The sequence below is a fragment of the Struthio camelus genome, unplaced genomic scaffold (genome assembly GCF_040807025.1).
Source record: "Struthio camelus isolate bStrCam1 unplaced genomic scaffold, bStrCam1.hap1 HAP1_SCAFFOLD_77, whole genome shotgun sequence".
Taxonomy (NCBI): Eukaryota; Metazoa; Chordata; class Aves; order Struthioniformes; family Struthionidae; genus Struthio; species Struthio camelus.
In genome coordinates, this window is record NW_027182600.1 from 129,317 (window position 1) to 141,072 (window position 11,756).

The following is an 11,756-nucleotide window of genomic DNA, read 5'->3' on the forward strand; positions in this document are numbered from 1 at the left end:
GGGGCTGAAATGGGGAGCAGGAAGATGCTCACCAGGAAAATCCAGGGATTGTAATCACCTGGACCTGGAACTTGCCAACCAGCAAGAACCCAGCAGGCATGTGATCAGCTGTGTCAGCCTTGCCTGCAGTGGCCATGAGGCAGTGGAGCTTGTGCTTCTGAGGGGAGTGAGGAAGAAGAGCAGCAGAGTGCAGACTGTGGATGTGAGAGGAGCAGACTTGGGCCTCCTGGGGGGACTGGTGGAGGAATCCCATGGGAGGCAGCTCTGAAGGGCTCCAGAAAGCTGGCAGGTCTTTCAGGCCAGCAGCCTCCAAGCTCCAGAATGGCCCATGCTGATACCCAGTTCCAGTGTCAGAGAAGGAAATCGCAACTGCTTTAGCTTCAGCACTGTTAGAGAAGGAAAGTGTAGCTGAGTTAGCTTCAGCTTAGCATCGGCCTGACTCTTCCTTAGCGTAAGTGCCTAAAGTAGACGAAGCCTGCAGGCCTCAAGGCCGAACTGTCCAGGAACTCCAGAAATTGCTGACGATGTGACATTGCTGATGATGGAACTGCAAAAGCAATTAAAGCCAGCTAATACAGATACAAAACTCACTACCCAGGAGACCAAGTGGAGTGCAGGAGACCAGATGGGATGCACCTGGCTTGTGGTTGAGCTTTGGGAAGATAAGGGACTGGTAGGAAACAAGGACATGGTAACCAGCCTGGGATGTAGGCCAGGACCTGTGCAAAGGAGACAGACACCAATCAGAAGGAGAGCGAGCACCGACTCAGGAAACAAGATTGGAGGAGACCTTCCCTGGCAGGCAGGGAAACCAAGCTGTCAAGGGTAGAATTACCCCAGAATGTCTTTGTTTGGGGTACCCAGCTCCAGCTCTTACTATGCTCTACCGTCATTTAAATAAATAAATAATTTTGCTGTTATATGTGCATGAGACTCTGCTCCTTGGAAACCTAGCGTTGGACTATTTCTACAGCACCCAGGAAACCAAGCAGACATCTCAGGAGACAGGGTGGCTAAAGAGGGAACTCAGGCATGAGCTCTAATGCAAAAAGGCAGCACACAGCCATGGGAAGCAGGGAGAGGCTGCAAAGGAGGAATTGAGAACTATTGTCCAGGCAAGTAGGGAAGCAGTTCCTCTGACACAGCCAAAGCTCCTCTAGGCTCGATGCTTGCAAGGGATGCCAGGAGCATAAAGATGATGTGCTCTTGTTTCAGTAAGAGTAGAAGCGGGAACAAGGGAAATGTGGGCCCAGGGCTGAACGGGGCAGGCTGCCATTGAGAGGGACCTAGACAGGTCACGGAATGACTGAGTGCCCAACCAGTTCTTAGGCATCTGAGACAGTTTATTGAGCCCTAACAGATACAACAGATTTGGGGTGTCGGTATAGGCGTTCCTACTATTAACAAATGGATTTGATTAACAAATACAGTGCTTAACAAGTAAACGGATTTATCAAACTATTTACATATATCAAACTGTGGACATATATTGATATGTTATGGCACAAAGAAAGGAACAGAAACAAGAGAACAGACAAAAGAAGGATAAGTAGCTCCTCTGAAAAGGGAAAAGCAGTAAAGAGGGAGGAAGCTAACACTTCCACGATTCGGACAATCTCGAACCCCTTTTACAAAGCAGCTTTGCTTCTGTAGATTGGGCAATAACCGTCCTATAGGTGCACCGAACACTCACGCAACCATGCGGCGAGATTTAAATCCCAGCAGGAATTCCTCGGGCGGCACCCCCCCCCCCCAAAATGCAACCTGTCCTCCCATTCAAAGTAATAGCAGGGTCTGTCTGTGACTACTTTGCTGGATTTACATGCGATGGCAAGCATTGCAAGTTATAGTTACCTAATCTAAGACTCCATTGGAAAAAATTACAACCACCACCACCACCAAGAAGATCCCCCCTCCTCCCCCCCCCAGAATGCTTAACACAGCTGCCCAGAAAGGAACTCTCCCATTAGGCAGAACGATTGGACTTTTCAGATTGGTCTGCAACGGGGAAGAGAAAAAAAAATTAAGACACTTCCAAAAATTAACATTAAAGCGTTAAGTCATCAAGAAAAGGCAATGGCCTTACAACGCAGAACCAGCAGAGGCTATTTAAGAGCCATGCCGATTGTAAATCAGTCCTTGCCTCTTAGTCCCCCACAGCTCAGGTAAGCAATCACTAATGTAGTGAGTTCTTTTGTGATAACAATTACTTTCACCTTTCCCCGCCCCACCCCGTATAGCTAGGTTTCAAATATCTTGGGACTAGATTTGAAGTATCATTGTCAAAATAAATACCGGTCCATGTCCAATTTAAACTGTACCAAGTGTACGCTTCTAACAAGACTGATAAATCCATGAGAAGATGCTAGTGGACCCAGGCTGCTTGGTTTTTAGCCGAAGGTAAACTCATGCTTGGCTTGGTCAAGTCAGCCACAGCACAAAGTCTTCCTAGCTCTACTAGAATGTCACTGAAAGGGTAATATTAGTAAATGTCAGAGGCTAACACGAGTAAAGATTAGTCACTAACGTTAAGCAATGTTTCTGTGAAGAAGTAGCTTTCTGGTGGTGAAAACAAATCCCCCCCCCCGGTTGATTGGACTCAACCTGGAGAGCTAGGATCTAAGCCTGGGATTTAAGCACAGGAGTGCCATGAATGGCCAGCAGGAGGCATTCCCCCACGTTTGTGACTGCTAAATGAACCTCTTTCTACACAGCTCCAGGGCAGAGAACACCACCAACAGTAAGCGTATGCTGTGCTTGCTTTACAGACAGCACAGTACCGCTCTAACAACTCTCTAGGTGTTTTTTTCCTTTTAAGAACAGGTCCTGTTTTGCAAGGATGAGGCACAAATACGTATGGCCTTCCTACAGAGAAAGAAAACAACTGCTGATAACAATAAATAATTTAGGAAAATATTCATATGCTTTACAGTCAATAGCATATTCTACAAGCTGCTGAGCCTGCACATCTTCTACCTCTCCACCAAGATTTTTTTAAATTTTGCTCTTATGCTTTTACTCCTTCACTCGCCAGCCCGATAAGGTACTTCTTCAACACAAGTGCGAACGCAAAAGCTACCTGTTAGCCCGACTCAATTTCTTTTTAGCATTTTAATTTCCCTACAGAGTGAATTTCTCACATGAGGTTAGCTTCTTATTCTGAAAGAGCATTGGAATACTTTCTAAGAACTTACAAACTGCTCCCTGATCCTGCAAGCGCCGTCTTCACAGACAGTTTCCGAGTTTGCTGCTTTGTGCTTTATGTCACTGCCAAATGTTGTGCCTGTCCCGTTTTATAGAGGGTAACCTCAAACATGGACTATCCATCCCTATGCCTCCAGGTCAAGAGGGAACAGTGGAAAAACATGAAGCGCCTTTGGTATTGTAACCAGCTGATCTCTTCCAAGACATCCACAGCCCACTCAGAATAACCAAATTAAGTAGCAGAAGGATGACTTTTTAAAACAGATACATAAATAGCTTCCCAAAAGAGCACTTGCACAAGTGAGTAATTCTGGAGACAGGACACTTTTGCTTTATCACAGGAGCAGTGCCAGGCTGTTCCCCTTCCCTTACACAAACTCATTCAAAAGGTCCGAGAACTGACATAATACCAGCCTGTGCACATGATGCGTCCACAGGCTATGCTAGCGCAACCGCACGTGTAAAGAACAGCCCAGCTTCTCCCCGGGAAACTCTACAGCAAGTCTGCATTGTGCAATTATGTGCAATTGTAGCAGCTATTGCAGCTATTGCAGTTATGGAAAGAGTGAGCGACGGAAATTGTGGAACAGCTTTAGTACTGTACTTTACTGCTCTACACGTTCTTTATCTCGCCTTGCCGTGTCAGCAGGAAAAAGTTTCTTCCTTGGTTATTTGAACTCCTGACAATAGGCAAAGCTTGAAAAAAGCAGTGCGTCCCTTTCCCCGCTTGCAAGACAAGAAAAAAAGCCCCATTTAGAATATGATGGAGAAAAACATCTCAAACCACTCTCAGTATTGACAAGGGGGATTTGTAAAGAAATGGTACAGTATAGCTCTGCGTGAGTCTCAGGGCGTCTTTCCTGAAGCATAACCACAGGGCGACACTCATAAAGGAGGAGACTTAGTCACATTACCTAGAAACAGAACTCTTGGAAAAACTTCTAAGAACGGGCTCCAGGCACTGGGAGGCAATCCTGTGTAGCGATAGCAAGTGACTGTACGACTTTAACGTGGCTGCGCTTGACTGCCTGAGATGGCCTTAGACGACCCATGTGTCTCCACCTTAGTCAGTTGGCCAAAACAAGAACGGGGTTTCCACGCAACTTATTGGCAACGCGTTGTTATTTGCTGCTCAGGCTTCCAGTCCGTTTCCAATCAAGAGACAGCTTAGTTTTAGCCACATGAAGTACAGTGACATTTTAAATGTACCTTCCAAAGTTAGTGGTTGAACGGAACTGAAGAGGCTAGAGGGAGACACAGACAGGAGGGCAGGAGGAGATTGAATAGCAAAAGGAGTGACAGCAGAGCCGTCATTACGGGACCAGACTACAGACGCGACTCCACACCTGCAACCGTGACAATGACGGCCAGCAGAGCAGAGGAATAGAAGGCTTGGAGAGAGAGTTTGCACCACGGGCAATAGTTCCTTCTCTTTTCTAAGGCTTCCCTCCTTTTGGTATGAGTTGTTCATTAAAATGTATTCAATTCCGAGGAGGAGGAGGAGGAGCGCCTCCACAGGGCCCAGTCACCATCATCACAGCCACCGAGTCTGACAAGAGTTCTCACAGAGAGACCCGGGGCGGCAGCGGGAGCGCGCGGGCGGCAGGAGGCGGGGCCGGGGCCGGGGCCGGGGTGCAGGTTGGGGTCCGAGTCCCGGTCCGGGGCGGGATCGGGGTCCAGGTTGCGGTCCTTGAGCGGGGCTGGGGCCGGATCGGGGTCCCGGTTGGGGTCCTTGAGCGGGGCCGGGCCGGGGTCCGGGTTGCGGTGTGGGGCTGGGGCCGGGTCGGGGTCCGGATTGGGGTCCTTGAGCGGGGCCTGCTCGGGGTCCGGGTTGCGGTCCGGGGCCGGGGCCGGGGCCGGGGCCGGGGCCGGGTCGGGGTCCGCGGCCTGGTCCGGGGCCGGGTCCGGGTCCGGGTCCGGGTCCGGGTCCGGGCGGCAGCGCGGGGCCCCGCGGGGTCCCGCCCCCGCCGAAGGGGCAGCGGCCGCCGGCAGCCGCCGAGCCCCCCCCGCGGCTCCGGGCAGCGCCGCCGCTCGCGGCGACCCCGGCGTCCGGCAGGAGGCAGCGGCTCGGGCAGCGGCGGCAGTGCCCGGGGGGCCGGGGGGGACACGGGGGAGACGGAGGGAGAAGGGGGACGAGTGGGGAGCCGGGGGAAACGGCAGGACACAGGGGACATGAGAGCGAAGGGAGGCTCTGTAGGGACAGAAGGGACACAGGAGGGTCTGGGGAACAAGGGACACATAGGATATGTAGAGAGAGAAGGGAGATGGGAGGGGGCAGGAGACAAGAGGGGACATGGAGGACATGGAGAGACAGAAGGGACATGGGAGGCTGTGAGAGGCTTGAGAGGATATGGAGGTTATGCAGAGACGCAGGGGACATGGGAGCAGGCAGGAGACATAAGAGCACATCTAGGATATGTAGAGACACAAGGGACATGGGAGGGGGCTGGAGACAAGAGACGATATGGAGAATACAGAGAGACACAAGGGACATGGGAGGGCGAAGGAGACATGAGAGGATGTGGAGGCTATGTAGGGACAGAGGGGACATGGGAGGGGGCAGGAGATAGGAGAGGACATGGAGGATATACAGACACACAAGGGACATGGGAGGGGGCAAGAGACATGAGAGGACACTTAGGATGTGTAGACACAGAAGGCACATGGGATTATGCAGGAGACATGAAAGAACATGGAGGATATGAAGAGACAGAGGGGACATGGGAGCAGGTAGGAGACATGAGACCACATCTAGGATATGTAGAGACAGAAGGGACATGGGAGTATGCAAGAGACATGAAAGAACATGGAGGATATGAAGAGACAGAGGGGACATGGGAGCAGGTAGGAGACATGAGACCACATCTAGGATATGTAGAGACAGAAGGGACATGGGAGTATGCAGGAGACATGAGAGGACATGGAGGTAATGTAGGGACAGAAGGGACACGGGATTATGGAAGAGACATGAGAGGATATGGAGGATATGTAGGGAGAGAAGGGGCATGGGAGGGTGCAGGAGACAAGAGACGATATGGAGAATACGGAGAGACACAAGGGACATGGGAGGGCGAAGGAGACATGAGAGGATGTGGAGGCTATGTAGGGACAGCGGGGACATGGTTGGGGGCAGGAGATAGGAGAGGACATGGAGGATATGAAAGGACAGAAGGGGCATGGGAGTATGCCAGAGACAGAAGACAACATCCAGGATATGGAGAGACACAGGAGACATGGGAGCAGGTAGGAGACATAAGACCACATCTAGGATGTGTAGACACACAAGGGACATGGGATTATGCAGGAGACATGAGAGGACATGGAGGCTATGGAGAGACAGAAGGGACATGGGAGGGCGCAGGAGACATAAGACCACATCCAGGATATGGAGAGACAGAAGGGATGTGGGAGTATGCAAGGAGCATGGGAGCACGTGGAGAATATGTAGGGACACAAGGGACACAGGAGTATACAGGGGACATGAGAACCCACGAAAGGTATGTAGAGACAAAAGGAAGACGGATTTATGTAAGGGACATGAGATCACAAGGAGGATGTGTAGAGACACAAGGGACATTAGAGGGCTCAGCAACTCTGGGGGCACACCAAGGGTATAGCAAGGTGGCAAAGGGAGAGCAGGGGGCTATGGGTCAGGGGAGGCCATGGGGCAGGAGGAGGGTTACTGCTCAGGAGGAGGTGGGAGCAGGGATGGCTGTGCCCCATGGGTCATTTGGGCAATGAGGCAGTAAAGTGGGTTGGGTTGGAAAGTTGTTTTTTTTTTGGTACAAAAATGCAGGAACCCAGATGCCTGAGTCCTCGGGGGGAGCAGGGCCCCAGACACCTGGGTTCCTGGGAAAGCAGCGACCCAGGCGCCTGGATCCCTGGGGGCAGAGGTGACCCAGACATCTGGGTGCCTATGGGAAGCGGGGACCCCTAGTCCTGGGTCCCTGGGGGAGTGGGGACTCAGACAGCTGGATCCCTGGGCAGGGAGAGGGGCCCCGGACACCTGGGTCCCTTGCGGGGTAGGGTGAATCAGGCCCCAGATGTCTGGGTCCCTGTTGGGGGAAATCAGGTCCCGGACACCTGGGTCCCTGTTGGGGGGGTAGAGGTGACGCAGATGCCTGTTTCCCTGGGGGGAGCAGGGACCTGGACAGCTGGATGCATGAGGGGAGCAGGAACCCAGATGCCTGAGTCCCCAGGGGGAGCAGGGCCCCAGACACCTGGGTCCCTACCTGGGGGCATTGGGCCCTGGGTCCCTATGCATGGTGTCTCTGGGGCTACATGTGTGGGTGGGTGTGCCACAGCCACAGAAGCACGGTAGAAGGTGCGAGCTCTTTGCCCTGGGGCGCTTCTCATCTACCAGCACAACTGCAGCCCCTTGGCAGTTACTCCCCAGGACTCCAGTAGCTTTGTGTAGATGAAAAACTTGTCGCTTGTTTCACGTTCCTGAATATAGAGAAGAGCTGCTGCAAGCTGTGCAGAGAAGTAGAACGGTTCGTGCCGGTTAGTAATAGAAAGCCCGGGACATGCAGCCAGTGTCCGCTGCCGGCTTGGTGGATGGTGCAGCCTGCTGCTCCTTTGGTGAGATGTTCTCCTCCCTCGCAGCACAAGCAGAATATAGGTATTTTTCAGGTCTGCCATTTCAGGCTGCATGGAGCGTTCCATGGGAAGCCAACTTGTCAAGGTTAATGCTGAGACATCAGGTGGGCCATGGCCTGGTGGGCAGTTGCCTGATCAGTGGATTTGGGGAAGAGCCCCTCCACTGAGGCAGCCTCTTGCTGGGGCTGCAGAACACAGAGAAGGCTGTAATGCCTTTTTCTGCGGTGGGGCTGTCTTTGCCTCCCAACACCTCCAGCAGCTGCAGATGTGGAGGGTAATTTGTCCTGCAGTAGATGTCTTGGAGATGCCTCCAAGCCAAAATTGTCTTGTGGGGGGGCCTCCTTGTTGCCATTGACTCTGGAGGTGGCGAGGAGCTCCGGTCAAGAGACAAGCTCCTCAGACATGTCCTCTTGTGCGTTTTCTTTCCTCCTGAGCTGCTGCCGGGGCTCAGTGCTGGTCATGTGCTTGCCTACGCTGGTTTCCTCCTCTTGGCTTTTGGGCTCTTCAGTCCGGCGCGAGGTGGTGGCAGCAGGATGCTTTCTTCCCTGAGCCAAGCAGGGAGTTGGGAGAGGAAGGGGGCCTGGAGGGACGCCGGAGCTGTGCATGCCTCTGAGAGCTGGTGGGCTGCAAGAGGATGCTGGAGGTGCGGGGAAATGCGATGGTGGGCAATGTGCTGGCGGGACGTGTGTGCAGCAGGCAGAGGCGAGTGGTGGCGGAAGGCGAAGGCTGGAGGGTGCAGCTCAGAGGGCGGCCGGGTGCAGGGGAGCCCTGGCAGCTGGGCCAGGCTGCGGGGAGCGCAGCTGGGGCCGGGGCCCGGGCGGGGGCTGGGCGGGGAGCACTGCTGTGCGGCCGTGCTGGGGGGCGGGCGGGCTCCGGGGGCAGGACCCGGGTGTTGGGTGCCGGGAGGTGTGTGCACATTTTCTGGGTGCAGGGTGCTGGGAGGTGTGTGCACATTGCTGGCTGCAGAGTACCGGGAGGTGGGTGCTCACTGCTGGGTGCAGGGTGACAGGTGCTGGGATGCATGGTGCTGGCTGCAGGATCCTTTGAGGTGAGGTGCACGTTGCTGGCTGCCGGGTGCCTGGAGGTGGGTGCTGGGTGCAGGGTCCCAGGTGCTGAGATCCAGGGTGTGGGGTGCTGGAGTACACAGTGCCAGGGTGAGGAGTCGCAGTGCAGGGTTCCAGGGGCTGGGGTGCATGGTGCTTGGTGCAGCAGCTTAGTGCTTTCATGTGTTGAGACATCTCGGCATACTTTTTTTCTGTTTTTCCCAGTTGTGACCAGTCTGGATTACGCCTTTGGGGTGGGGTTGTGGGTGGGAACCTGCTCAGCACCAGCATCTGCAGCTCCCGCTCTGGGAGGGAGCAAGGCTAATGGTAGGCTGTGTGTGGCTGGCAGCAGCATCTCTGCCGCTGTAGGTGCTCGAGCGGATTGTATTGCTTTGCTTTGGAGGCATGCAGTGGAGACAGTTGGGAGAAGCAGCTTGCTTTGGTTCTCTGTCAGGGCCAAGGCAGAAGAGCTTAGTATGGAAGCTGGTGTAGAACGAGAGTCTTTGGAGGCAGCCCTGAAGCTGGGTCATCCTGTCGGTACGATGTTGATAGGTGCCAGGAGCAATGTCTGCCTTGTTGAGGCCTGCAGAGGCAAACCTTGCTGTGGAGCTGGAGCAAGAGCCTGGCTGTTGTTGCTGTTCAGCAGCATCCGAGTTTTTCATTTTTGTGCCAGGCCCTTGCAACGTTGGAAGCTGTCGCGGCCAGCTTCTCGGCGGACGAGCGGAAGGAGTTGGAAGAAGGGCAGAAGGAGCTCTACAGGGCCGGGAGTGGGGACAATGATGAGGCCTTGACCTCCCTGGGTAAAGACCTTTTGGCGTAGTGCTTTAGAGAAGAGAGTTGGGCGCTGAGGGAGAGTGCGAGCAAAGCTCATGTCGTGCCTTTCTTTGCTTTTGATGGGTTTTGTATTTCCCGGCTTGTGTGGAAGCCAAGTTTGCTGCAGGAGTAAAGCTGGAAAGGTGTGCGGGACCTGGACAGATACTAGAGTCGCGTCCCGCATTTGCGTGTCTCAGGTCCTTTGGGTGTTCAAGTACTGTCTGTCTTTGTTATTTCATTTGGCAGGTGAGGGGCTGAAATGGGGAGCAGGAAGATGCTCACCAGGAAAATCCAGGGATTGTAATCACCTGGACCTGGAACTTGCCAACCAGCAAGAACCCAGCAGGCATGTGATCAGCTGTGTCAGCCTTGCCTGCAGTGGCCATGAGGCAGTGGAGCTTGTGCTTCTGAGGGGAGTGAGGAAGAAGAGCAGCAGAGTGCAGACTGTGGATGTGAGAGGAGCAGACTTGGGCCTCCTGGGGGGACTGGTGGAGGAATCCCATGGGAGGCAGCTCTGAAGGGCTCCAGAAAGCTGGCAGGTCTTTCAGGCCAGCAGCCTCCAAGCTCCAGAATGGCCCATGCTGATACCCAGTTCCAGTGTCAGAGAAGGAAATCGCAACTGCTTTAGCTTCAGCACTGTTAGAGAAGGAAAGTGTAGCTGAGTTAGCTTCAGCTTAGCATCGGCCTGACTCTTCCTTAGCGTAAGTGCCTAAAGTAGACGAAGCCTGCAGGCCTCAAGGCCGAACTGTCCAGGAACTCCAGAAATTGCTGACGATGTGACATTGCTGATGATGGAACTGCAAAAGCAATTAAAGCCAGCTAATACAGATACAAAACTCACTACCCAGGAGACCAAGTGGAGTGCAGGAGACCAGATGGGATGCACCTGGCTTGTGGTTGAGCTTTGGGAAGATAAGGGACTGGTAGGAAACAAGGACATGGTAACCAGCCTGGGATGTAGGCCAGGACCTGTGCAAAGGAGACAGACACCAATCAGAAGGAGAGCGAGCACCGACTCAGGAAACAAGATTGGAGGAGACCTTCCCTGGCAGGCAGGGAAACCAAGCTGTCAAGGGTAGAATTACCCCAGAATGTCTTTGTTTGGGGTACCCAGCTCCAGCTCTTACTATGCTCTACCGTCATTTAAATAAATAAATAATTTTGCTGTTATATGTGCATGAGACTCTGCTCCTTGGAAACCTAGCGTTGGACTATTTCTACAGCACCCAGGAAACCAAGCAGACATCTCAGGAGACAGGGTGGCTAAAGAGGGAACTCAGGCATGAGCTCTAATGCAAAAAGGCAGCACACAGCCATGGGAAGCAGGGAGAGGCTGCAAAGGAGGAATTGAGAACTATTGTCCAGGCAAGTAGGGAAGCAGTTCCTCTGACACAGCCAAAGCTCCTCTAGGCTCGATGCTTGCAAGGGATGCCAGGAGCATAAAGATGATGTGCTCTTGTTTCAGTAAGAGTAGAAGCGGGAACAAGGGAAATGTGGGCCCAGGGCTGAACGGGGCAGGCTGCCATTGAGAGGGACCTAGACAGGTCACGGAATGACTGAGTGCCCAACCAGTTCTTAGGCATCTGAGACAGTTTATTGAGCCCTAACAGATACAACAGATTTGGGGTGTCGGTATAGGCGTTCCTACTATTAACAAATGGATTTGATTAACAAATACAGTGCTTAACAAGTAAACGGATTTATCAAACTATTTACATATATCAAACTGTGGACATATATTGATATGTTATGGCACAAAGAAAGGAACAGAAACAAGAGAACAGACAAAAGAAGGATAAGTAGCTCCTCTGAAAAGGGAAAAGCAGTAAAGAGGGAGGAAGCTAACACTTCCACGATTCGGACAATCTCGAACCCCTTTTACAAAGCAGCTTTGCTTCTGTAGATTGGGCAATAACCGTCCTATAGGTGCACCGAACACTCACGCAACCATGCGGCGAGATTTAAATCCCAGCAGGAATTCCTCGGGCGGCACCCCCCCCCCCCAAAATGCAACCTGTCCTCCCATTCAAAGTAATAGCAGGGTCTGTCTGTGACTACTTTGCTGGATTTACATGCGATGGCAAGCATTGCAAGTTA